Source organism: Pseudophryne corroboree, chromosome 9, assembly GCF_028390025.1.
Source record: "Pseudophryne corroboree isolate aPseCor3 chromosome 9, aPseCor3.hap2, whole genome shotgun sequence".
Taxonomy (NCBI): Eukaryota; Metazoa; Chordata; class Amphibia; order Anura; family Myobatrachidae; genus Pseudophryne; species Pseudophryne corroboree.
The window spans coordinates 251,670,021-251,696,605 of record NC_086452.1 but is presented as its reverse complement, the minus strand read 5'-3'; the positions used below and the strand labels follow the sequence as shown (position 1 = coordinate 251,696,605).

Here is a 26,585-nt window from a genome sequence, read left to right as displayed (position 1 = left end):
TGTTGGATGTGCTCACAGGTTCCTCTAAGACGAAAAGATGCAGGATAAGTGCCATATCTTTTTTTAAGAGTTAGCTGAGGTACTTGAATTACACGGAAGGGGGAGGGGACCGGTGGACAAATAATATAATATCAACAGCAAAAAGGTTAGAAAAGCCGTCCCGTGCGCAAGATAGCTGCTAGTCAGTGTAACACTTCTAGAGGTATCCCTTTTAACCTCCACCAACAATATGGATAGCACACAAAAATTTAAGTATACACTTAACCAGCGCTTTTCCAGTGTTCCATAGGATGGTTCATTCGCATTAACCCTTTCCGTTTAGGATATACAAGGTATGCAAAAAGAGAAAAATGGAAGGTATATAGTGTAACACCGTTTTAATTTACACAAATAAACAGACAACAATTAAAATGGTTCTATGATAGACATAAAAGTGCAGTGCATGGCATAATATAGTTCTTTTTTAAGGAGGTGGCTTTCCCGTCAATAGTTAACAGCGGATAATTACCAGATTAATTTGAACTGTGGTTTAGAACAGATAATCTCATGGTATCCCTCCTCAAGGATCGTCAGAGCTTTCAGCTTTCAGCAGTTCTCCTATGTGTCAAAGATCGGGTCGCCTCCTCCACCACCTATATATAGAATATAATATAACTAGACCCCCTAGCCTTAAGATCCACCAGTACCATAGATAAATCCCTGGTATGTTTAAATCTCACCAATTTCAGGAAATTGGGAGGTAATCAGGAACAATCAGACAATGGCTATTCACACATTGCAGATAAAGAGCTCATTAATATATGTGGAAGAAAGGTTTATGAGTGGCTCTCCCCGAACTCCGAAGGTTTATGTTATTTAGGAAGGACACTACTTATAACCCTTGTTCAATGATGAAACAGACCTAGCATACGTTCCAGAAATGGAAACAATGTTCAGAAAATGATAGGAATATGTATATCATGAAAATGTTATATGTCTCTTTCACGATTTGTTAGTTTTCTCCCTCTACCCAGCAGAACCTCAATCGAATCCGAACATCAGTGTACAAAAACGTAGGTACATGTATGTGTGAAATGTTCGTTCAAATCAGACATCATAGGCCATAGCACTGTCCCAGCATACTCTTAAGGTTGAATGTTGTCCCACATCCAAACAGTGGTCCCGTGACCACTGAGTGCATAAAGAGGATGTCTCGTCCTCCTCCCTGTCTTCCCCAAATATAGTCAAGTGTCTGATTTGCGAAATGAATACATACGTGTGTCTAGGTCACCGATTATTGTCTGAAATATTTTTCTTATGTTAATAATTTATTGCAGTTATTGTTTACTGCCAAAGGGTGGACTGTCGAAGTCAAAAATATTACATAGAGAGAACATACAGACTCCATACATTATGACTCGCTATTTTTGCAAATACGAGCAGCGAGCACAGCAATATATGGTAACATACGCATTTACACAGATATGCCACAAAGAAAGATTCAACACATATTTCATACAGCACATAAATTGAACATATCAAACACCAGACATCATAAAGTTTTAAATTATATAATGGAGTAACGTCATGTATGTGTATCATTGGAGCGGAGCAAGATGGACATGTCGTGCTTGGTGTCAAAGTAACCAGATTAATGTGTAGATTCATTTGATGCCTGTTATTAAGTTGTAGCACATTGCCATGAGTAGTTATGATTGAATGTAGGAATATAAAGCCACAATTCTGATGAGAACAATGAACATTCCATTTAAAGCATGTGATGGACAGGAAACTCAGGCCAGCCCTTTTGATGTCTTCAAGGCTTGCATATGAACTGACCAATGACTCATCATGAATGAGAAAGTTTCCTCCCCTAGACTAATAACAAGAGACCTGTGCACCTCCCCAACTCTCAGTGTATTGCTGAACACACACACAGATGGCCCTTTTTGTCCCAGATGATGGTGGAGATGCTGCCTGTCCAGTGGCTGCATGATTTTACTGAGAAAGAGAGAGAGAGCGTAGTGAGCATTTGAGCAAAATATGGTAATTGTATTGCTGGCCGTGTCTGTATTTGAATTAGTTTGTAATAACTGCTTACTGTATAAATTGTAACCATGTAACTATATATATATATATATATATATATACTGTACATTGTGATATATTGAATACATATCCTTTTAATAACAAATATACAGTATACATCAATGAACTTTGGAACTCAGATAATGTGTGGGTGTATTGTTTCCTCTTATGGGATGTAGTGTTTTTGCGATGTATAGCGCACATTCATAGCACATGGTAATAAGATGCGCAGGCGTCCACAGTATATAATAGAGCTGGCATTTTAAATATTTGTTAGAAAGCAATTTGACTTTTACACTGGCACCATGGGGGCATATCTGCACTGTGGGGGCATTTATGTATCTGGCACCGTGGGGGCATAGCTGCACTGTGGGGGCATTTATATATCTGGTATATCTGGCACTGTCGGGTCATATCTGGCACTGTGGGTCATATATGCACTTTGGGGCATTTATATATCTGCACTGTGGGGGCATTTATGTATCTGGCACTGTGGGGGCATATCTGCACTGTGAGGGCATTTAGGTATCTGGAACTGTGGGGACATATCTCGCACTGTGTGGCCATTTATGTATCTGGCACTGTGGCCATTTATGTATCTGGCACTGCTGGGGGGCATGTCATGTGTATCTGGCACTGCTGGGGGGCATGTCATGTGTATCTGGCACTGCTGGAGGGCATGTCATGTGTTGCTGGCACTGCTAGCGGGCATGTCATGTGTAGCTGGCACTGCTGGGGGGCATGTCATGTGTAGCTGGCACTGCTGGGGTGCATGTCATGTGTAGCTGGCACGGCTGGGGAGCATATCATGTAGTGTTCCCACTAAGCGTCTGTGGCTAGGCAATGTGTCTCAGTGCTCTACCTGGTGCAATGTATCTCAGTGCTCTGCCTGGCGCAAAGTGTATAAGTGCTCTACCTGTCGCAGTGTGTATAGGAGGTTCTACCTGGTGCAATGTGTATTAGCTGCACTACTGTGTGGTGTAATGCGAATTGCCACTATTATGTGACCACTCCCCTTCCCCACGAAGCAACGCCCCTACATTTTTGCTGCGCGCCTTAGGCGCGCACTGTCCGTACTTTACCATATAGGTAGGGGAGCACCAAGCATTACAGTATGTACACCATTTTGCCCTCCTAACTTAAAAATGTGCCCTCCCTGTGATCAGCACCCTGCCCTAAAAAGTGAACACTATCATGTGTAGCTGGCGCTGCTGGGGGGCATAATGTGTGTAGCTGACACTGCTGCGGGGCATGTCATGTGTAGCTGGCACTGCTGCGGGGCATGTCATGTGTAGCTGGCCCTGCTGCAGGGCATGTCATGTGTAGCTGGCACTGATGGGAGGCATATCATGTCTATCTGGCACTGCACATTATGTGTATCTGGCACTATACTGGAGACATTATTTGTAAGGAACACTACTGTGGCTGTTATGTGTAAGGCTGCTAATTGTGTATGTAGAGGGGGTGTGAAAATATATTTATTTATAGTTTAATAATATGAAGTTACGAGACCACGCCCACTTTTCCAGAGGCCACGCCCACTTGTCCAGGCACGCGCCTTTGCAGCGCTCATAGGGGTTAGGGGGTGAGGGGGGTGCGCTTTTACATTTTCTCGCTCAGGGTGCTAGTAGGCCTGGAGCCAGCCCTGGTTGTATGATATATGATCACCCAGCAATGTTGACCAAGGGTCAGGAGGGTGTGAGAGTAAAGAAACACAACACATGTGAGTTTATGTGTACTGTACAGAGAGGATGTACAGTAATTAGATAGGGAAGCAATGAAGGTTATGTGGTTGGGTCTGGAGTTTGATAGGCTTGTCTGAAGAGGTGAGTTTTCAGGGAACGTTTAAAGGTTTGGAAACTAGAGGAGAGTCTTATTGTGCGTGGGAGGACATTCCACAGAGTGGGTGAACCCAGATAAAGTCCTGTAATTTTGAGTGGAAATAAGTAATATGTGTGGATGAGGGACACAGATCTCATTCCGAGTTGATCGCTCGCTAGCTAATTTTTGCAGCCATGCAAACGCATAGTCGCTGCCCACAGGCAAGCATATTTTCACTTTGCAAGTGTGCGAACGCGTGTGCATCCGAGCCGGACAAAAAAGTTTTTTGCAGTTTCTGAGTAGCTCTGGACTTACTCAGCCCTTGTGATCACTTCAGTCTTTTTGGTCCCGGAATTGACGTCAGACACCTGCCCTGCAAACGCTTGGACACGCCTGCGTTTTTCCAAACACTCCCTGAAAACGGTCAGTTGACACCCACAAACACCCTCTTCCTGTCAATCTCCTTGCGAGCGGCTGTGCGAAAGGATTCTTTGTTAAATCCATCGCCCAGCAATGATTCGCTTTGTACCCATATGATGCGTGTGCGCATTGCGGTGCATACGTATGTGCAGTAGTAACCTGTTCACTGCGCTTCTAAAAATGGCAGTGAGCGATCAACTAGGAATGACCCCCTTTGTGCATAGCGGAGAGGTCGGGTAGGGAGATATTTTGAGATGAGTGAAGAGATGTATGTTGGTGCAGTTTGGTTAATAGCCTTGTATGTAAGTAAAAGTATTTTATATTTAATACGGTAGAATACCGGTAACCAATGGAGGGACTGACAGAGTAGATCTGCAGACGATGAACGTCTAGCGAGGAAGATTATCCTCGCAGCTGCATTCAAAATGGATTGTAGTGGTGAGAGCCTATGTTTGGGAAGACCGGTCAGGAGACTATTACAATAATCCATGCGGGAGATAATGAGAGCATGGATTAGAGTTTTTGCGGTGTCTTGTGTAAGATATGGTCGTATTTTGGATATGTTTCTTAGATGTATGTAACATGATTTTAAGACAGATTGAACGTGGGGAACAAAGGACAGTTCAGAGTGAAGCATAACACCTAGGCAGAGAGCTTGTGGGGTAGGGTCGATTGCTGAGTTATCAACAGTGATAGAGATCAGGGCTGGTTCTAGACCTTGTGTCGCCCAGGGCGAAAGTTTCCTTTGGCTCCCCCCGATTTGACAGGAAATAGGGTTTGGCGTGCATCAAAAAATAGGGATATGAAGGAAGGGGCGTGGCCACAGAATAGTACCAATTCACATTACACCACACAGTAATGCCCGTCACTCACATTACACCCCACAGTAGTGTCTGTCAGTCAAATTACACCACATAGTAGTGTCCGTCACTCACATTACACCACACAGTAGTACCCCTTATACCACGTTATAGCCATTCACACACATTACACCACAGTACAGCAGAGCCCCTTATACTCATTACGCCAGGTAGCCCTTTATACACATTGCGCCAGGTAGCCCCTTATACACATTTCACAGGTAGACCCTTATACACATTGCACTTATTAAGTGCCCCCTATGCATTGCTCTCATTAATAGTGCCCCCAGTAATGCCCCTATTGTAGTTATGCCCCATGTAGGTATACCCCTTGTAGTTATGCCCCCAGTAGAGATGCCCCCTGTAGTGATGCCCCCAGTGGAGATGCCTCCTGTAGTGATGCCCCCAGTAGAGATGCCCCTGTAGTTATGCCCCCAGTAGTTATGCCCCCTGTAGAGACCCCCCTAGTAGCGCCGCTTACACACACACACAAAGAAAGAAAGAAAAACAACAAACACAATACTTACCAGCCCCGCTCCTGCTTCCGGACTGCTACTGCCCTCCGTCTGGCACCCGCTCTTCGGATCTATGTGAGAGACGCGAGAGATATCAGGTTGGTAACTACTATTGGCCGGTAGAAATATAATTAATTCTATTTTGGAAATTACTTCCTTGCAGAGGTGGTAGAGGCTAAGACAGTAGAGCAATTTAAACATGCATGGGATAGACATAAGGATATCCTTACAAAGAAATAAAGATCAAATGTGGTTTGAGGTAAAAATATGGTAAAAAAGGGGCAGATTAGATGGGCCAAGTGGTTCTTATCTGCCGTCAAATTCTGTGTTTCTATGTAACTGACTATTTGGAGGTAAACAGATATTAAATCTGCAGGGAGGGATATTTTATTGCTCTATTTGCTGTAAGTACAATTGCTTTGGTTTGGCATCGGAAAAGAGTTGTTCCTAATACACATTGTTATGCTGAGAGTATAATCAGTTTATCATTGCCCATATGACCAATTCCTTAAAAGCTGAAAATAGCGTTAGTTCTCCCATACCAAACCCCTTTAGTTAACATCAAGTGCCATGTAAAATCTGACCTATTTATCATTCAAGTCACCAAAATGTAGAAAAATATCAGTGGGGGTCATTCCGAATATTATTATATTATATAGGAAACAAAAGGAAAACTATTAGAAGAATATAAGTAGTTAATTCATTAATGCCAGATAGGTCACAGAGAGGGGAGAAAAAGAGAATAATCCTGAATAGAGATTTGCATGTGCTGGCATTAGGTGTGACAAATATGAAAAATATCTAAGGTGTAACCATTAGGAAATTACAGTCATCATATAGGTGGTTTAAATGCAGTCATCTGACAGGAAACACAGAGCAAGACTTCATAAATAGTACTAATATATACGAATTGTAAAGTGGTTTACTTGTATCACTCAATGGGGTGGATGTACTAAGCTTTGGAGGGTGATAAAGTGGAGAGAGATAAACTACCAACCAATCAGCACCTGACTGACATTTTTCAAACACAGCATGTAACATGGTAGTTAGGAGCTGATTTGAGGGTACTTTATCTCTCTCCACTTTATCACTGTCCAAGATTTAGTACATCTGCCCCAATAAGTCGATAGTACCAGTAAAACATGGTAATGATGATAAAATGTCTCCTTCGTACATTTGTCAGTTAAAATAATATAATTGTTGCATATAAATGGATATATTTCCTTTGCTGTGCATAATTTCAATGTAAATCCATGGTATAGAGAAAATGAGGGTATTCAATTAGTGGCAATGGCCACACATCACTGATAATTAAATCAGGGCCGGACTAAGGGCAATATGGGTCTTATGGGTCTTTGACAGAAAATGATCAAGGTCCAATTGTAAGAAGCAGGAGAGCTGTGGCCATTGTTGTGTGGGTGTGGTTAATGTCATGTGGGGGTGTACATCCCCTACGCAATTAGAGTCAATGTTTCTCTAATTATGTAAAAGTTGCATAATTTTGTAAGGTAACTATACAATTTTAATACTTGTGATATATAGCCAACCATATGGCCAGCTGGGCGGCTGATTTTCATCATGCTGTCATAGTGATGGGCCTATTTGTATGTGGAGGCCTGGGATTGTAGTATCATCTGACCCATTGTTAATCAATTCCCACCACGGCCCTAACTATGTGGAGTTTGTATGTTCTCCTCATGTAAGATCCATTGGGGCAAGGGCTGATATGAATGGCCAAAATAATCTCCGTAAAGCGCTGTGGAATACTGTATGTATGCGCCAGTGCCATAACTAGACATTTTGGTGATGTGTGCAAGAAACAGCATTGGCGCTCCCCCTCCCCCACGCATATTGAAAGCAGGGCCAGGGGCGTGGCCACAAAATAATACCAATTGATATTACACTGCACAGTAGCGCCACTTACACACATTACACCTGGTAGAGCCCCCTTTTACACATTATGCCAGACAGAGCCCCCTTTTATGCATTACGCCAGACAGAGCCCCCTTTTACAGCTCCTCTTCTGGAAAAATAAACAACCAAATACATTTTAAAATATAGCAAAATCAATTTCTTTTTATCTTACCTTTATCTTATTCTGTATGAGCTGGCTGGGGGCCGCTGTGCTCTGCCTGCAATTCATTATGGCTCCTCATCTTCTTGATGTGCAGAAAGTGGTGCTGGGTACACAGGAGGAGGGGTGCTGGGTATTAGAGGAGAGCCAGGGACACAAAGAGGTAGGAGACGGGGGACAAGAGTACTAGGCTGGGAAAAGAGAAGGAGCAGTGGTGCTGGGTAGGACAGGAGGAGTAGGCTGGCCCTAGCACATGTAGGAGGGGAGGTTTGAATATCTAAAAAAAAAACCTGAATGGACTGATACCCCCATAACAGATAGTAGAAAGAGGGTGGGGCACTATCATTAGCTCTGCCCCTCCTGTATCCCCCCAATTTGCTCCAATATGTGGTGGTTGAGCCTACGGATATGAGCTGCCCAATCCCATGAGTTTTCTGGGTTTAACCTCTTTCTGAATGAAAATTAAGTGTGTGTATGTATGTGTTAAATATAACATACTCATATACAGTATACATACCAGTCCAGTATGTTATATTTAACACATACATACACACCTCATTTGTATTAGATAGATAGATAGATAGATAGATAGATAGATAGATAGATAGATAGATAGATAGATAGATAGATAGATAGATGATAATGAGATTACCAACACGAGAGGGATCAAGAAACAGCAGTCCTGGAGGGATAAAAGATCCGAATCATCCAGACAGTTCAATTCTTCAAACAGTGACAGCGATTTCAACATGCAGGATTTTGATGAACCAAGAACAGCGTTGGCAGTCCCTTTAGGGGTTACCATCCGTGGCCGGATAGAAAATCCAAATCCAAGCCCACAAGACGGGGGGGGGGGGGGGGGGGGGCAAAACCAAAGGCTATGGAAAACCTCCATCCAACACCAATAGAAGGAAGAATTGATCTTCAATTTGTCCTCCAGGTGTTTAACCAACACAGAGAGAAGTGTCCTTAATAAAGGGCTTTCATTTATACCCACCAATCTACATGATGACTTCAAATGGAAGACGGAACAATATTGTTTTTCAAGAAATTTGCGACTAAAATAATTTTTTCAACACCAACAGACACCTTTCATACAAAACCAACGACGTATTGGGAAATCACGTTCAGTTTTTGACCCGGTCTCCAATAATGCAGCCATAAAGACATTCACGAGGCTTCTTGACGACTCTATTTCCAAGTATGATCAAGCACAACCAAAGGTATATTGCAACATTAGTAAGGAAGAACAAAAGGCCATTAAAGATCTAGCAACATATGAGGACATTGTTATCAGACCGGCCGACAAGGGCGGGGCCATTGTCGTCCAGGACAAGGTTGCTTACATACAAGAAATTGATAGACAACTTGCTGATCCAGCCACTTATAAAAAGTTACGTTGCAATCCAACAACATCTTTTAAAAAAGAAATTTATCAGATTCTCAGCAAAGAATCTCAGGCCGGTCATATTGACAGCAAGACTTTCTCAATTCTCTCTCAACCATTTCCTAAGGTAGCAGTCTTGTATACATTGCCTAAGATCCATAAAAATCCTTTTCATCCGCCAGGTAGACCCATCATTTCCGCCAGAGGGTCTTTAATGCAACCCATCTCTGAATTTCTGGACATATTGATCCAACCTTTAATTACCAAACAAGCTTCCTATTTAAGGGACACCACACATCTATTAAATCTATTGGAGACACTCCCGAGAATACCTAAGAACATCATCATGTGCACGATGGATGTACAAAGTCTGTACACCATTATCCCACATTCCTCTGGACTAACGGCCATGCGTAAATTCTTGGAAGAAAAACACTTTTCAGGTCTCCATATTCCTCTGTTCTTACAACTGCTGGAACTAACCCTGACGCACAATTATTTCATCCACAACGGTGAGTATTACCTTCAACTCACCGGTTGTGCGATGGGATCTAATGTAGCTCCGAGCTACGCTAATACATACATGTTTGCACAAGAACGTAACTTATTTTTTTCCAACAATGAAATATCCAAATACATATTTTTGTATAAACGATATATAGATGACCTCCTTCTGTTTTGGACTGGCACCGAAACACAATTGCGAAGTCTGTGGGAAGAGATTAACAACATGGACAATCCTGTGAAACTGACATTCACCTATAGTCACACTTAAGTCAATTTGTTGGACGTACACATCAGGATCATTGATGACAAGATCAACACATCTGTATTTAACAAACCTACAGACAGGAATTCCTTGCTTCAAAGAAACAGTTTCCATCCACCAGCACTTGAAAGCGTTACCCAAGTCACAGATGATGAGGGTGGCTAGAATAACAAGTAATTCATCTGAATTGGAACCAGCATTGGACCAAGTCACAGAGAGATTTATGCAGCGGGGATACCACAAGAAACACCTTTTAGAAATTAAAAATGAGGTAATGAACATACCAAAATCAACATTACTTTCATCTACTCCTAAGGTGGTTACAACAAAAGAAAGAATCCCTTTAGTGACAGAATTCACTACTGCCAGTTTAGTTATGCCGAAAGCCACACGGGCTTTGTGGCCAATCGTCTCAAGTGACACCTCTACTCCATGCTTTCAAAATACTACAATCATGCCGAGTTACAAAAGGGGTTGGAATTTACGCGACCTATTGGTTAAAACAGACGTCACCAAGTGCAAACGTATGACTCAAAGAAAGGGTTGTTTCAGGTGCTTCATGCACAACTTGCACATTTTTAGTAGCTGGACCAGTATTTGAACATCCGATTACTCATAAGAAGTTCCGCATCCAACACTATCTCACGTGCTCTACGCAATTTGTTATTTACGTTCTTCAATGCCCATGCGGCTTATTGTATGTCGGACAAACCATCAGAATGTTTCAAGAGCGTATGGCGCTGCATCGCTCTGCCATTAAGGCTGCCTTAGAGAATAAGGATAACGACCAGCCAGTGGCACAACATTCTAAAGCTGCTAAACACCAACTACATCAAATTAAATATAAGACTGTGGATCATGTTCCCATATATACCAGAGGAGGAGATCGGGCCAAAATACTGGCACAGAAGGAAACACAGTGGATCTATCGCTTGAACTCTTTGGCTCCACATGGGCTAAATGAGCAGATTGTCTGGAATGTTTTTCTATAAACTTCCTCCTTAAGCAGTTAGATGCATTTATTCATATATTCATATATTCATGCATTCATTCATCTATTTACTTATAGTGTTATAGTGATGCATAGTTATGGCAGTCGTTTGGCATTCTATTCTGAGTATCTTTTGCTAGTGATCATCCAAGATTGAGCATATTAATAATCATTTTTGCATAGCCAGTTGCAGTATATAATGTATGTGTCTGTTATAGCCAGTTACGAGATAGTTTTCTTTTTTTTTTTGTCACATTGGATCACGTCACATTGATCACCGTTTCACTGTATGTTTATTTTACATTTGTCCCCCTTGGTTATCCTTAGACGCAGCTGCATGTGGTTTCCGGCATCTGCGGTTGCCCGGCAACAGAGAGACGTCACCGGACGTGACTCAACCACCAGAGCCGCCCGGATTTCCTGCCCACAGCCTGCGGACGGGAGCCAGCACGATGGGGCTCTTTCAAACACCTTTATAAGGTAAGCGAGCACTATCATTGTTTGTTCACAGCATGTCACCTTGAAAAAAACGCCCTGCGTGGCGTTGAAATGTCGGTTTTCATCATGCTCTTTGCCACTTTCAATATATAACTTTTTCATCAAATCCAACGAGTGCCGCCTGGTTCCTGGTTTGCGATTGGGGGGATTGATACATTCCCACCCAGGGGACCTCTCTACATAGATAGATAGATAGATAGATAGATAGATAGATAGATAGATAGATAGATAGATAGATAGATAGATACCCCTCTATATGAATCCTGCATTTCCTGGGCCAGGAGGAGGTGGGAGCCTGGGGAGAAGAGAAGGCAGGTGCCTGGGACAGCAGGAGGAGGGGGGAGGGGGGGGGGCGGATTACATTCAAAGAGTAGGGGGTCGGACTGGTGGGGCCAGGCGCACCGCAGTGCTGTCAGGTCTTCGTTCGTGGCAAGCACACTTGACCGCGCTGACTCATCTCAGAAAGCACACAGAGAAGGAGAGGCATAGAGAGGGGACGGGGCTGTGCGTCTTCACTGACCGGATATTCACAGGCACTTCTTCTGCAAACAGCTCGGTGCCGGGCGGCCCATGCTGCAACAGTGCAGCTCTCAGCGGCCGGCCCGAGTTGCTGAAAATGGGACTAGCCATAGGTCATCTGTCCCCCTGCCCAGTCCCCCGCTACTTGTATGGTGGGTGTGCTCCACAGCTGAGGAGCAGAACGCACACCACTATATACAAAAGCTGCAGCAACGGGAGGCAGGAAGTGAGGGAGAGACATGGCGAACGGCTGGCCATACGGGTGGTGCTGCCAGATGGTGCGCCCACAGTGCATATGCGCTGTGGGCAATGCACCATTGGCACACACCTAGTTACGGCACTGGTATGCGCTACATAAATAACTGGCAACAAGTAAATTAATATTAAAGTAACAAAGCTCGCTGTTTGAAAAAACAAACATAATACTTCATCAAGGTGTCACAGGTTATGTTCTTTGTTTATACAGACGTACTGATGCTTAATATTGGAATTTCTTAATGTGGATGATGAGAAGGCATTTACTGTAATTGTTCATTTTGTGATCATTCAATTTAGATGATGAAGGATACGCCAAATACTGTAAGCTGTATTTGTCACATGGTGTGGCCTGCTGACAAGCTGCAGTGATATGATGTAGATACACTTCCAGTGGCGGATTTAAGCGGTGGGCACCATTTTATTTAAACAACACTGGTCACCTGCTGAAATGCATGTTACATTAGCGGTACACCTGGCTTCTTCTCTCCACTCCCGCATACCCCCCTGCAGTGTTGGGATCCTAGGCTGTTACACTGCTCCTCCCCTCTCCCCTCCTGAGTTGCACACACACAGGATCTCACTTATACCCCTTTCAGACCGCCAGCTTGTAACGCGGGTTATTACATATGAGCACACAGCAACCCGGATTGCTGTGTGGTCTGAAAGGACCCGGAGGAAATATTCCAGGTCGAGTGACCCGGTATTTCAACCTGGGCAGTGTGAACGGGTTGCCGGGTTGATGCAAATTGTTTCCCGTTCACACTGTATGGACAGGCGGTGCATGGTGATCATCTGATCTCCAAGCGTCGCCCCCGCATGTGTTACCGCTGAAATCACCAACCCGGCCATATGCAGGGCTGGGGACAGCAGTGTGAAAGGTGCTCAGGTGGGTCGCACCCAGGAAGCACTCGTGTATGGCACCCGGGTGCAATCTGCCTATTGCAGTCTGAAAGGGTTATCACCCTGCCTGCTGCTTGCCCTCCTCTCTGGCTGCAGACACTCTTCTCCAGCATAGCCGGTGCTGCAACCCGGGGAGCAGTCCCCATGCTCAGCAGACTGAATGTGGGATCTGTAGGAGGTTATATGGCTGCTTTTATAGCAGGTCACTGCTGCCCGGTATAGCCTATTACTATTGCCTCATGAGGGTGATTCGAGAGAGCTGCAGCTCTGGAGAGTCATTACTAGGTACAATAAGAATGTGCTGGCCCCTGTCTCATTACCCATAATATCAATGCAGGAGTCTGCTTTAGAGCTGGTTGGGGGGGGGGGATCATTAGACTATGGTCTGCATTAGAGGATAGGAACTACTGAGTGCCTCCTTTGTTGTACGGGACATGGTTTTAAGCATGGACTGCACAAGTTACTATAGTTGGGCGCTGCTGCTAGTAGACAGCATGAATGAATCACTATACTGTATTAACTGTGAATGGAGGTGGGGAATACATGTTATCAGGCCCGGCGTCACCCGCTCAGCAAAGGGATGCAGAGCAGGAAGGCGCCAGGCAGGAGAGGCATTCTCTCTCCCTGCTGGAGCCTACTGCCTCCCCCTGGTGACAGCGGCAGTGTTGGGCATTGAAAAGTGGGTGGAGCTACACTGACGGAAGGTGGAACTACATTGACAGAGATGGCAGAGCTACATGGGACCAGCAGAATGCTACAGAGGAGGAAGTGCTGCTCCAGATCCGGCCAGCCAGACGTTAATAGGTAAGTGGAGGGAAAGTGAGTGAGAAAGTATATGTGTGTGTGTGTGTGTGTGTGTGTGTGTGTGTGTGTGTGTGTGTGTGTGTGTGTGTGTGTGTGTGTGTGTGTGTGTGTGTGTGTGTATATATATGTGTGGGGGCCAGGATGGGGGTTGGCAAAAATATGAATAAGTTGCACTTTTGTGGGAGTTTTGCATAAGTGGCACTACTGCTGGGGCATTATGTATAAGCAGCGCTACTACTTGGGCATTATGTGTAAGCTGCGCTACTATTGGGGTGTTATGTGTAAGCGGCTCTACTACTGTGGGCATTATGCATAAGCGGCACTACTACTGGGGGTGTTATGCGTATGCAGCAAAACTATTACTGGGGATGTCATTCGTAAGCTGTGCTACTACTGCGGGTGTTATGTGTAAGCGGTGCTAATACTGGGGGCGTTATGTGTAAGCAGCGCTACTACTGGGGGCAGGCCCGGCGCTACCCGCTCAGCAAAGGGATGCAGTGCAGGTAGGCGCCGGGCAGGAGAGGCGCCTTCAGTGCTCTGCATCCCTGCTGAAGCGCCGTCCTGTCCCCCCTGCTGCTGGCTGCTGCGTCTGCCCTGTCACACTGACAGGCAGCCGCAGCAGCGCCGGCAGCATGACTCCTTCTCCTCTCTCCCCTGGAGTGTGACAGTGAGAGGAGAGGAGTGTCAGTTTGCGGTCTGACGAAAGGGGGTGGAGCTACATGGACCAAGGGGGCGGAGCTACACGTACCAAGGGGGCGGAGCTACACGGACCAGGCTAGCAGACTGTGGAAGATCTGGCCAGCAAGATTGTGGTAAGGGGATGCAAAAAGAGTGTGAGAGAGAAAGTGTGTGTGTGTGTGTGTGTGTGTGTGTGTGTATGGATGTGTGTGTTTGTATTTAAAAAGGGGACGCTGTCTGCCGTAATGTGTAAAAAGGGAGACACTGTTTGCCGTAATGTGTAAAAAGTGGGACGCGGTTTGCCGTAATGTGTAAAAAGTGGGATGCTGTTTGCCGTAATGTGTAAAAATGGGGACGCTGTCTGCCGTAATGTGTAAAAAGGGGACTCTGTCCGCCGTAATGTGTAAAAAGGGGCCGCTGGCTGCCGTAATGTGTAAAAAGGGGGACGCTGGCTGCCGTAATGTGTAAAAAGGGCACGCTGACCGTGCCCCTATATTTTTTGCACGCGCCTGCGGCGTGCACTGCCCCTATTTTACATGCAGGGGAGGGGGGCGATGCCCTCTCTTGCACACAGCGGTAAAATGTCTAGTTACGGCACTCTGTGTGCCGGGCCGTAACTAGAGCTGCACAGAATGTTTGTGGGCAGAGAGTTCACATCCATAGGCGTGCACGGATCTCCTGCAGCTCGGGGGCCCAAGAGGCCATGTTAACCCCCCGGCCCTGCATGTAAAGTATGGGAGGGCGCAAATTTATATTTTGCAGGAGGGCGCCGAACACCCTAGCACCGGCCCTGACTGGGGGCATTATGTGTAAGCAGCGCTACTACTGGGGGCGTTATGTAGTTACGGCGCTACTACTGGGCTGTTATGTGTAAGCGGTGCTGCTATTGGGGGCGTTATATGTAAGCAGCGCTACTACTGGGGGCATTATGTGTAAGCAGCACTACTACTGGGGCTGTTATGTAAAAGCTGCGCTACTACTGGGGCTGTTATGTAAAAGCTGCGCTACTACTGGGGGTGTTATGTAGAAGTGGCACCACTACTGGATCGTAATGTGTAAACTACGCTACTACTGGGGAGAGGCAGTGGGTGACAGGCAGTATATTATGCTGGGGAGAGGTAGTGGGTGACAGGCAGTGGGTGATGCTAGGGAGAGGCAGTGGGTGGTGCTAAGAAGAGGCAGTGGGTGACAGGCAGTAATTATGTTGAGGAGAGGCAGTGGGTGACAGACAGTGGGTGACATTAGAGAGAGACAGTGGGAGACTCTGGGTGGAGGTAGTGGGTGACAGGCAGTGGGTGGTGCTAGGGAGAGGCAGTGGGTGACAGGCAGTAGATTATGTTGGGGAGAGGCAGTGGGTGACAGACAGTGGGTGACATTAGAGAGGGACAGTGGGAGACTCTGGGTGGAGGTAGTGGGTGACAGGCAGTGGGTGGTGCTAGGGTGAGGCAGTGGGTCACAGGCAGTAGATTATGCTGGGGATAGGCAGTGGGTGACAGGCAGTGGGTGATGCTAGGGAGAGGCAGTGGGTGGCACTAGGGAGAGGTAGTGGGTGACAGACAGTAGATTATGCTGGGGAGAGGCAGTGGGTGACAGGCAGTGGGTGACAGGCAGTGGGTGACAGGCAGTGGGTGACATTAGGGAGAGACAGCGTCAGACTCTGGGTGGAGGTAGTGGGTAACAGTCAGTAGATTACATTGGGGAGAGGCAGTGGGTGACAGACAGTGGGTGACTTTAGAGAGAGACAGTGGGAGACTCTGGGTGGAGGTAGTGGGTGACAGGCAGTGGGTGGTGCTAGGGAGAGGCAGTGGGTGACAGGCAGTAGATTATGTTGGGGAGAGTCAGTGGGTGACAGACAGTGGGTGACATTAGAGAGGGACAGTGGGAGACTCTGGGTGGAGGTAGTGGGTGACAGGCAGTGGGTGGTGCTAGGGAGAGGCAGTGGGTGACAGGCAGTAGATTATGCTGGGGATAGGCAGTGGGTGACAGGCAGTGGGTGATGCTAGGGAGAGGCAGTGGGTGGCGCTAGGGAGAGGTAGTGGGTGACAGGCAGTAGATTATGCTGGGGAGAGGCAGTGGGTGACAGGCAGTGGGTGACATTAGGGAGAGACAGCATCAGACTCTGGGTGGAGGTAGTGGGTAACAGGTAGTGGGTGATGCGGGGAGAGGCAGTGGATATCGCCAAGGAAAGGCAGTGAGTGGAACTGGGGAGAGGCAGTGGGTGACAGGCAGAGGATGACAGGAAGTGGGTAACACTGGGGAGATGTAGTGGGTGGAACTAGGGAGAGGCAGTGAGTGATGCTTGGAGAAGTAGTTTGTGATAGGTAGTGGGTGACAGGCAGTGATAGATGTTTGGGAGCGGTAGGAGGTGAAAGGGATTACATACGTCATCCCTGCGGACGGGATGCCGGCTGTCAATATCGCGACAGCTGCATCCTGTCCGCCAGAATGCTGGCATCAGGGTGAGTGCTAAGAGTCCCCTTGTGGGCTCGTTGCGCTCGCCATGCTGCACTCTCCACAGGATCTATTCCCACTGTATGGGTGTCATGGGCATTGGCTGTCGGGATTTTGGCATCAGTATCCTGAGTGCTGGGATCCTGACAGCCGACATTTTAACTGCATCCCGGTTAAAGGCAGTGGGTGATGTTGGGGAAAGGCAGTGGGTGTTGCTGGGGAGAAGCAGTGGGTGATGCTAGAAAGAGGCAGTGGGTGGCGCTGGGAAAAGACAGTGAGTGACTCTGGGCAGAGACAGTGGGTGACATGCAGTGGATGACACTGGGAGAGACAGTGGGAGATACTGGTGGGAGGCAGTGGTAGACAGGCCATGGGTGATGCTGGGGAGAGGCTGTGAGTGGCACTTCGAAGAGGCAGTGAATGACAGGCAGTGGGTGGCACAGGGGAGAGGCAGTGTGTGACAGGCAATGGGTGATGCTGGAGACAGATCGTGGTGACAGGCAGTAGGTGACACTGGGGAGAGGCAGTGGGTTAGAGGCAATTGGTAACCCTGGGGAGACTCAGTGGGTGACAGGCAGTGGATGACGCTGGGGGGAGGCAGTGGGTAACACTGGGGAAGGCAGTGGGTGACTGGCAGTGGATTACAATGGGGATAGACAGTATGTGATGCTAGGCAGAGTCAGTGGGTGACAGGCAATGGGTGACAGGCAGTGGGAGACACTGGGGAGAGGCACAGTGTGATGCTGGAGAGACAGTGGGTGATAGGCAGTAGGAGATGTGGAGGAGAGGCAGTGGGTGACAGGCAGTGGGTAGCATTGGGGAGAGGCAGTGGAGGACAGGCAGTGGGTGACATTGGGAGAGGCAGTGGTAGATGCTGGGGAGAAGCAGTGGATGACGCTGGGTAGAGGCAGTTGGTGACAGGAATGGGGTAGCGCTGGGGAGAGGGAGTGGGAGATGCTGGGCAGAGGCAGTGGATGACAGACAGTAAGTGACGCTGGGAAGATGCAGTGGGTGATGCTAGGAAGAGGCAGTGGGAGACACTGGGGAGAGGCAGTGGGTGACGCTTGGGAGATGAAGTGGGTTATAAACAATGGGAGACGCTTGGGAGATGCAGTGGGTGCCAGCAGACATGGGAGTCCTGCTGAGAGGGCTTGACTCCAAGAAGACACTCTGTATTTTGTTTTGTAGCCTGCTCCTGGTGGTGGTAGCATGTGAGGGTAGCAGACAGGGGAGAGCCAGATATGATAGGGGAAGGGGGTACCAGTATGACAGGAGAACTTACCCAAATCGGGTTCTGCAGCACTGTAGTCAGCAGACTCAGCAATCAGGCAGCTCTGGCACATGAAGTGGAGACATGACAGCAGCTAAGGCACCTGCACTGCACTCAGCCGGCTCTTGCACATGATGCAGTTCTCCCCATTGTTGTTGCTGGTGGGCGGCGGTGACGTTTGACGTGTGGTGAAGAAAATGGCTGGGGAGGCACTGGTTAGTATCAGCCAGATTTACACACACATATATTAACCCGATGCTTCAAGTGGGCATTATACAGTGGTGCAGCAGTATATACTGCTGGAAACTTGGGGGTGTATTTACTAAGCCTTAGGGGTATATTTACTAAGATTCGTAATTGTCAGGATTTGGAGGGAGATTAAATATGAATGACATTGAATGTGTGAATTTTCAACTTTTTGTTTTTTTTACGCCTCATTTACTATGCTGTCGTACTCTGCATTTTCGTGTTTTCCGATGTCGATGTCATTCGTAATGTCAGGCAGTGTTTTACGGGAGTGATTAGTAAAACACTGCCGGACTTAACACAATGAATCCCGGCCGGATCTGTGAGATCCGTGCAGGGCTTCATTGTGTACCTTAAAAGAAGTGTATAAAGTGTTAAAAATCCTGAAAAAAATTGTGTGGGATCCCCCCTCCTAGGCATAACCAGCCTCGGGCTCTTTGAGCCGGTCCTGGTTGTAAAAATACAGGGAAAAAACTGACTGGGGTTCCCTCATATTTTAACAACCAGCACCGGGCTTTGCGCCTGGTCCTGGTGCAAAAAATACGGGGGATAAAAAATGTAGGGGTCCCCCGTATTTTTAACACCAGCACCGGGCTCCACTAGTCAGAGAGATAATGCTACAGCCGGGGGACACTGTTGTATTGGTCCCTGCGGCTCTGGCATTAAATCACCAACTAGTCATCCCTGGCCGGGGTACCCTGGAGGAGTGGGGACCCGTTAAGTCAAGGGGTCCCCCCCTCCAGCCACCCAAGGACCAGGGGAGAAGCCCGAGGCTGTCCCCCCCCATCCATGGGCGGTGGATGGGAGGCTGATAGCCTTTTGTGTAAAAAAAGAATATATTTTTTGTAGCAGAACTACAAGTCCCAGCAAGCCTCCCCCGCAAGCTGGTTCTTGGAGAACCACAAGTACCGGCATGCGGGGGGGGAACGGGCCCGCTGGTACCTGTAGTTCTACTACAAAAAAATACCCAAATAAAAACAAGACACACCGTTAAAGTATAAATTTAATGTACATACATGCACACTTACATACACACATACTTACCTATGTTGACACGAAGCATTCGGTCCTCTTGTCCAGTAGAATCCAGGGGTACCTGTAAATAAAATTATACTTACAAAGAATCCGGGGTAGATCTGTCTTCTTCTTAAAAGTTATAATCCACGTACTAGGTAAAATAAAAAAATAAAAAACCCGGTCCACGCACTGAAAGGGGTCCCATGTTTACACATAGAACCCCTTTCCCCGAATGTCGGGACCCCCGTGACTCCTGTCAAAGAGGGTCCCTTCAGCCAATCAGGGAGCGCCATGTCATGGCACTGCACTGTCAGTCAGGCAGCGCACTGTGGATACAATGTAGCGCAGCGGCGCTACATTATATCCAATGGTGGGAACTTTGCGGTCTGCGGTAGACCGCAAGGTTAAGTGGGGCCAACCACAAGAGTGACCCCACTTAACCTCGTGGTCTACCGCAGACCGCAAAGTTCCCACCATTGGATATAATGTAGCGCCGCTGCGCTACATTGTATCCACAGTGCGCCGCCTGACTGACAGTGCAGGAGCGCACAGCCAATCAGGAGAGTGCCATGACGTGGCGCTCCCTGATTGGCTGAAGGGACCCCCTTTCACAGGAGTCACGGGGGTCCCGACATTCGGGGAAAGGGGTTCCCTGTGTAAACACGGGACCCCTTTCAGTGCGTGGACCGGGTTTTTCGTTTTTTTTATTTTACCAAGTACGTGGATTATAACTTTTAAGAAGAGGACCGATCTACCCCGGATTCTTTGTAAGTATAATTTTATTTACAGGTACCCCTGGATTCTACTGGACAAGAGGACCGAGTGCTTCGTGTCAACATAGGTAAGTATGTGTGTATGTAAGTGTGCATGTATATACATTAAAGTTATACTTTCATGGTGTGTGTGTCTTGTTTTTATTTGGGTATTTTTTTTGTAGTAGAACTACAGGTACCAGCGGGCCTGTTTTTCCCCGCAAGCTGGTACTTGTGGTTCTCCAAGCACCAGCCTGCGGGGGAGACTTGCTGGGACTTGTAGTTCTGCTACAAAAAAAACAATATTCTTTTTTTACACAAAAGGCTATCAGCCTCCCATCCACCGCCCACGGATGGGGGGACAGGCTTGGGCTTCACCCCTGGTCCTTGGGTGGCTGGAAGGGGGACCCCTTTATTTAAGGGGTCCCCACTCCTCCAGGGTACCCCGGCCAGGGGTGACTAGTTGGTGATTTAATGCAAGGGCCGCAGGGACCAATATAACAGTGTCCCCCGGCTGTGGCATTATCTCTCTGACTAGTGGAGCCCGGTGCTGGTGTTAGAAATACGGGGGACCCCTACGTTTTTTGTCCCCCGTATGTTTTGCACCAGGACCAGGCACAGAGCCCGGTGCTGGTTGTTAAAATATGGGGGAACCCCAGTCAATTTTTTCCCTGTATTTTTACATCCAGGACCGGCTCAAAGAGCCCGAGGCTGGTTATGCTTAGGAGGGGGGACCCCACGCAAAAAAAATAATCTGATTTTTAACCCATTCCCACCCCTTCCCACTGATAAGCATGCACGGATCTCATTGATCCGTGCATGCCTATCAGAATACGGTAAAAAAATGCAGGTCTATTTGAAAACTGCTTTGTTTTACGATTTGTATTTTTTCACGGCAGTGTTTGGCTATTGCCGGCACTGATTGTGAATACAAATTTTTAGTAAATTACCGAGTTGTATAAAATAACAGGCGTGTTTGACCGATGATGTATTCATTCGTATTTTTTTTTTCTTTGCCTTCAAAAAAAATACGAATGCCCTCATCACTGCCAAGATTTGAGTTTAGTAAATTCCCGAGATGACACTTTGAAGAAAAAACACCAAATCAGTCAAAATCGGGAGCTTAGTAAATATACCCCCAAGATGGATATAAAGTGCACGGAGATAAAGTACCAGCCAACCAGTTCCTAACTGTCATTTTTCAAACCCAGCCTGTGACATGGCAGTTAGGAGCTGATTGGCTGGTACTTTATCTCCGTCCACTTTATCTCTGTTCAAGGCTTAGTAAATAGACCCCCTAAGTGAGTTTTGATCAGAAATATGCAGACAAGGTAGGCAGGTGAGGCAGTGCCTCCTCTGTCATACCCCAGTATACTCCAGAGTTTTGACTATAAAAATGATGAGAATAATACAAAGAATATATTTATAATATCAGTCAAAACTCTGGAGTATACTGGAGTATGACAGGAGTGCTCTGCCTCACCTGACCTCACGGTACTGGTGGCAGCTGTGGTGCTGGCTGTGGCAGATATGCTCCTCTTCTCATGCGTGGTGGTGACCGACATGTCTGAGTATCTCCGAGTCTCTCTCGGGCTGGCGGTGCTCTCTTACCTACAGTAGGGGTATCTGCAGCTCTGGTGGATGAATATGCACGCGCTTCCTCAGTGCGGCAAAGAAAAAAACTTGACAGGAGAAGCAGCGAATAGCAGCATAGAAGTAAGCCGGCTGTCCCCTGCAATACTTACCGCATTGCGCTGGATTTGGTCCTACCTTATATCAAGGTTTGGGGGTCACTGATGAAAGCCAAAGGGAAAGGCATTAACCAATCAGCATATTGTGACTCATCCTGAGGTGACAAGAGGTAGATCTGGGGTAATGGGTGGGTGACCGATGCAAGTACAGTAGTGCTCAGATCCTACAAAATAATGGCAATATACTGTGTATCACTATAATAGTGTTGCTCTTGAATGTCCCCTTGTGAGTAGCGCCTATATATTTAACAAGATGTTTCACAAGTCAATTAAATTATGATTTGTGTGCAGTGTTGCATTTTGCCCTCGATAAAGAAAAAATTGTCACTTCTTTATACCTTTGCTGTACAAATAAATGCCTGATTGCATTTGTCACTCCCATTTATATGCTTTGATGGTAAGGTGACACACTACTGTCATTAGTGCATAAGTCAATTCTATTAGGTATTTTCTGTCAGCTTATGAGGTACTGGGATTTTAGGCTATGTACATACTAGTACGATGTGCTTTCCATGGGATACTGTATACAATATCCCGACATACGATATCGGGCATACATGCTAAACGATGAAACAATGAGATAAGATGAAATTATATCTTATGGGGCTGGAGTTGTTTTTAAGGAGCACAAGAAGGAGGAGGGTCCAGGCTTACGTCAACACCCTAAAATCGTATGTACACACTACAAAAAAAGGTTACAATACTGCACCATCAAGACTGCATGCAGGACAGATGTTGGATGTCAAATGCAACCCACGGGGCCGCACATCATATGATAAATCATGTGTACACACTATGCGATATTGTATGCAATCATACAATATCAGCAATATTGTATGCAATATCTCATAGTGTGTATGCAGCCTTATGCCGCCCATACATTAAATGCGAGCCGTCCAATGACCCCCCCCCCACCACCACCACCACCACACCCTCCCCAGCTCCCTGGCGTGCGATAGATTGTACGGTACGATCTATCGAACCTCCGAAATTGCCGGGCGGAATTGACTGATCATATGTGCAGCACATATGATCCGTTGATGCAATGTATGACCCGTGGGGCCCCGCATTGCTTCGATGGGTCGAATGATGGGTCACTATCATGTATTCGCACACAATATTGACCTAGTGTATGGCCAGCACTTGTGTTATGTCACCGTCAGATAATAATTTACCAATTTAATTTAACATTTAAAAGATTATTTTATCTGTTCAATATAATGTCTCAAAAAGCCAATATCAGTGATAGGCAACCGGCTATACTGCACTTCGGGGCCTGCACTGCGCTGCCCTCTAACCTTCAAAAGCGCTGCACATTACCCGAAGAGCCCTTTCAGGCATGCAGCTAAATCTCGGGTTTATGCACGAGAACGTGCAGCAACCCTGGACTTTGATACTGTATATCTGAATGCAAACGACCGATGCGACCCATCTCCCAATCAGGGTCACGTAGCTCAGACCCAGGATTTACCAGAGTGCTACACTCGGCAATTTCACGGTTCTGATGAAAGGGGTCTTAATCTCAGTAGTAAGTTACATTAAAGGCCCCCATCCACTAGTGCGATATGGGCTCTTTTTATGCGATTGAGACGGATTGCATGAAAAGTGTCACATCACATGTCATTTTCGTGCAATTGAGATGCAAGGCGTGTTCCCGTGAGCCTCGCATTGCAGACGCAGATCACATGGGATGATCAGAATATTTATCTCAATTGCACAGAAATAGGTTTAATAACGATTGATCGCATGAGATAAATCACATGTAAAAAATAAACTCAAGTAGCATATCGCAATCGCAGGGCTCCCGGGAAGCTCCCAGACAGATTGCAGGAAAAATGGATCCAACTCATTGCTGAGATAAAACTCCCTAGTGGATGGGGGCTTTAATTTGATCAATGGAAGAGACACAGACACCCATATGTAATAATATATCAGCAGCCTTTTTAAACAAGCATGATTAATATTGCATAGTATCAGTCTCCTAAAACAGACGTGCCAGGTCTCACTGAGCTTTAGCTCCTTCCACATTAACAAGAGCTATATCTGATGTCTGAGTCAGGGAGCATTGCATGGGGTTTCTGAATCCTCAATGATGTAGTATGTGAGTGCAGATGTGCTACTGTCTGGCTGATGCATGCCACCGACTACATCACAGCAGCAGACTCACAGTCCATGTCAGCTGCAGTGATAAGGAGCAATCTGCCTGCAGCCACAGCCTGTGCATTAGGAAGGCCTGCTGCTGCTAGACCGGCCGTCTAAATGAGTAGCTGTCTCTCACCCCTCCCACCCGCTCCCTCTCCCCCCTCTCCTGGGCTTTTTCTTCTTCTTCTCTTTTCCTGCTGAGCGTCTGCAAAAAGGAGCATTTACACTTCTGTTCTACTGTGCATCACCCCAAAGGTCTATTCATCCAATCGTCATTGCTTCTGTCTCCTGCACTCTGGAGTAAACGCATTCTAATAAATCGTCCGTCTAACGCAGCGGCATCGCTGGAAGGTAGGAGGCTGCGCCGGAGCCCCTGTCATTGGGGAGACAGCAATCATCACTGGTGAGTTTCCAATTGCGCTGTTTATTTATATGCAGGTTACAAAGGGCCGCAGTCTTATGTCAGCTATGTCAGACAGTAAGATTGTGTCTCTCTTCCTTATCCCAGCTCTGCTCTGGTTATTTATAGCGACACCTTATTTAGAAGCATCTGTCTGTATATTTACAAATCTAATATATGTATGTGTGTGTGTGTGTGTGTGTGTATATGTATATATATATATATATATATATCTCACTGTGTCATAAACACATGTAATGTATTATGTTTACTATGTATTGTATGTGTTCTTTCCTCCTCTAATATGTGTTTATTTATTTTGACTCGCCATAAGTTAGCCATTATACATTGAATTGTCTTTCGTTACACTGTTACATAACTCAAGTTTATATTGGCTTATTTTAAAATGTTATTATTGTTACATTTTAGACTTTTGTATTATTGGCCTACACCTTGTCCTGACCTAGAGGTTAGGTTGGCAACAGAAGTGCACTGAAACCTGGGTACAGGTTGCCTTCAGCTTCCAAATATGATTTCAAATTGTGGGTGTGTGTCTGTACTCCTATTCCTAGTTCTGTTGGAAGTCTGCTGATTGAACAAGTTGACTGCCAGAGGGCATGTATTTGTCCATAACTTCTCCTTCCCTTTTTGTCATGGTTAAATGTGGACTCCTCTTCCTGTTTTTGCAGCATCGCTATGAAATAAAATCTTTATGAATAATGGGAATTTCCTGTTGAGAGGAGTACATTGTTTTCATGTGCATGGCAATTGCAGTGCAGCTTGCTGGGCTTCCTATCCACAATGTGTACCTGTATTGTGGAGATTGCTTTGAGTAGGGTCAATCAGTGCGGTGTTAATCCTATAATATGCCTGGGACATGTCTTCCTATAATATGCCTGGGACATGTCTTTCAGTTTATCAGCAGACTGGAATTCCTTGGAATGACTGCCTACAGTATAATAGGTCAGAAGGTGAACACTAATGCTACATTCTGGGAGGGTCAATTGTAACTACAAACAACATGCTCAGTGACTGATGACTCAGATGCACGGTTCATCTTGTACGCACCCACTTAAGTTTTTTATTTTTTTTAATGTATATGCATCATGTTTAATTTATACTTAATTATTATTATTATTTTGGGGGATTTGTCACATCTGTTGAGTAGAAAATTACATGTATAATGTTTTAGAATTCCAACTTGTTTCACATTAAGAGGATTATTTGTCAAAGCTGAGAGATACAGTACCAACCAATCGGTTTCTGTCATTTTTCTAGCATAGCCTGTACAATGTAAGGCAGCAGCTGATTGGCTGGCACTTATCTCTCACAATTTTATTGCTTTCTGAAATTTGATAAATACTCACTTAGAATTATGAGACTGAATAATTTATACAGTATTTGACAGTAGACAGGGTAATTTCTGCAAAACGTCTGTATAACACACATCTACTATTATAGAATAATTGCACCTGTTGTACAGGGAAACGCATTGATTTGTGGGACAGATTGGTTATATATCAAAGGGGGGTATTTGGTGAAAAGTTTGTTGAGGGGTTGGGTGAATTCTATGCCGGGTTGGTGAGCTAGTGTAGAAGGGGGCTCTAGCACGGGTCGCAGCCGTGTCAGGCTCCCGGCTGTGACCCGTGCTACCAAGTGGAAAAGGGGTATAAGTTGACAATGAGTGAGTGTACCCTCCTTACCTACTGACAGAGGCATTGGAGATATTATCATTGGGTCTTATGCTTATAGGGGGTCATTCTGAGTTGTTCGCTAGCTGCTGTTGTTCGCAGCACAGCGATCAGTGTAAAAATTGGCTAATCTGCGCATGCGTATACACCGCTATGCGCACGTGCGACGTACGGGTACAAAGTCCTTTGTGGTTTTGCACAGGTACTAGTGACGTTTTCATTCGCACTGGTGGGCGCAAGAAGATTGACAGGAAGAGGGCGTTTCTAGGTGTCACTGACCGTTTTCTAGGAGTGTTTGAAAAAA

General features: G+C 46.1%; 1 protein-coding gene and 1 long non-coding RNA gene across 3 annotated transcripts in view; one reads left to right on the top strand and one right to left on the bottom strand.

Moving 5' to 3' along the window:
• Window positions 1-353: 353 nt before the first annotated feature.
• Window positions 354-26,585, bottom strand: part of LOC134957952 (uncharacterized) — an 81,437-nt gene continuing 55,205 nt past the window's right edge. Inside the window, exons 2-4 of the long non-coding RNA XR_010186812.1 lie at window positions 7,770-7,863; window positions 5,696-5,754; window positions 354-1,980 (exon numbers count right to left, since the gene is read on the bottom strand). This is a non-coding gene — a long non-coding RNA (uncharacterized LOC134957952). The remainder of the gene's footprint in view (window positions 1,981-5,695; window positions 5,755-7,769; window positions 7,864-26,585) is intronic.
• C9H1orf21 (chromosome 9 C1orf21 homolog) overlaps window positions 24,106-26,585 on the top strand; it is a 222,978-nt gene continuing 220,498 nt past the window's right edge. The window contains exon 1 of one of the 2 annotated variants that reach the window (XM_063940207.1): window positions 24,106-24,593. The gene's annotated coding sequence lies outside the window, so the exon portion shown is untranslated. The remainder of the gene's footprint in view (window positions 24,594-26,585) is intronic. The other variant, XM_063940206.1, reaches the window with a different exon arrangement.